Below are 1,989 nucleotides of genomic sequence, written 5' to 3' on the forward strand. Positions count from 1 at the left end.
CACCCGGCAGCTAAGCACCTTCCAGGACAGTGAGGCCCACATGGTCAGCCCAGCTGGAGATGGAAGGTGGGACGGGAGAGAAGGCAGACTAGAGGCTGTGTCTGAAGTCACTTTGATGAATTCCATTCCTGGGCTGGGCTTCCACTGGGCTCCTCCACCAGGACGTGGGAAAGTAGGGGAGGCAAGGGGATGGAGAACCAAGAGAGTGAGTGATGGTGCTGCAGTCATCTGAGCCAAGGAAGCCTCTCTGTGAGGCAAGAGAAGTGTCAGGGGCCAGTTCAGCAGCTCTGGGCAGTGCCGGCCAGGGTGAGCGCATCCAAACTGCCCTCCCTTCTGGTACTCTTCCATGATCGGCGCTCCTGAGGCTGCACACCCACTACCTGGGCAGGGAGGTGGGGGCTTCCCCAGATGTCTGGGACAGTGAGAGAGGCTGAGCTCTGAGCGAGCAGGGGACAGAGGAAGCAGGGAAGCAAGCTCCAGCCCTCTGCAGTGCCAGACCACTTTCCATTTGTCTATCTCTGTGCTGCTACAGCTGGTGCCCCTATAACCCACAGAACCTAAGTTTGTAACTCGGGAGGAAAGGGTTGTGAAGTGAAGCCAGCAGGACAACAAAGGAGGCTTTGCTTGAGAGGGAGGCACCTTCAAGTGAGGCCCCCAGGGCCTGGGGAAGTGACTCACAGGGCCCCGGGGATGGACCCACCCATGAGGGCTCTGTGGGACTGAGAATGCAGCCCAGCTGCCCACGGGGTGGGGAAAGGGTTGTCAGTCTCCTGCTTTAGTTGGGTAGACCTCACCCAGTGCGCCCCCTACTGCCCTCCCTCAGGATCTGGTGTGCATCCAGACTGGGGGTTTGGGGGCGGCCCTGTGCTCACTGGGCACTGCCAGGCCGGGCTGTTGCCACTGCTTCGGCTTCTGCCGCCTTGCTTGCAGGCACGGTCCCCTCTGCCTAAGCTTCACTCCCATTGGCCCAGCAGGGACCTGGGCTCCCCAACTCTCAGCAGAGCCATACTGCTGCCCTGCCGGAGCGAGGCCATCAGTGCCACCAAAGGTGGCACTGTTAGCGTTTGGCTCCGTCCCAGGATCCCTGGATGCCTGTGATGAGAACTTGGAGAGCCCTGGCAGCGCCCCTCGGGCAGTTGCATAACCTCCCCCAGTTATGCTCCTTATACTGTGTGGCAACCGGGCGAGAATTCCAGGACCTTGTACATACTCGTACAAATCTGCCTTCACGCTGTTTGGCTGCAGGGAGAGGCGTGTCTCTGTGGGCCCCGGGAAATGGGGGTGTGTTCGCGTCCAAGGGGGCGTGGCCCGCGTCCGGAGTGGGAGCAGCCGCCTCGCCCAGTTGGTGCAGGCTGTTTGCCCCAAACCGCAGCTTCCGCGGGAGCCCTGGACCGGGTCCAGGACGCAGAGGAGGAAGCTCTGGTGACAGTCCAGACATGGGCTTTGAACAGCAGCCTTGGCCCGCCCCACCACCACCACCACAACCCCGAGCAGCTCAAGCCCGTGGCAGGTGGCGCACCTCCCGCCCCGTCCAGCCAGGGATGTGGGGACCCCTGTTTTCCTAGGGGCAGGGCCGGCATCCTCCCAGGGGCTTGGCTTGGGCGTCCCAGCGCTTCCCTGGCTCCGGCCCTGCTCTTTTAAGGCTGTATCGCAGTTTGTGATGTCTGTGTGAGGAGGTCCTGGGAGTCAAGGCCTGGATGACCCAGCTGTTGTCATCCTAGAGCCATGACTCAGTCTTGTAAGAGTGCTGTCCAGCTCGGCAGCGAGGCCCAGAGATGGCTGTCAGGATTGGCTGTTCTGTGTAATGGAAACAAAGAGGAGAATCCAAATGCAACTGACCTCCAGCCATCTCCTTTGTATTCCCCCTTGGGAGTGTGCCTGCCTCTGTCCCTGCATCTCTCATTAGAATTTCAGAGAAGCCTTGTTCACTATGGAGGTGCCAGTCATTGAGGCCGGAGAGGTTGCTGGCTCTACTTGCGAGTCAAGGGA

The sequence above is a fragment of the Delphinapterus leucas genome, chromosome 20 (assembly GCF_059928025.1).
Source record: "Delphinapterus leucas isolate spDelLeu-1000000601 "Yukka" chromosome 20, BTC_Dleu_Yukka2, whole genome shotgun sequence".
NCBI classification, from domain to species: Eukaryota; Metazoa; Chordata; class Mammalia; order Artiodactyla; family Monodontidae; genus Delphinapterus; species Delphinapterus leucas.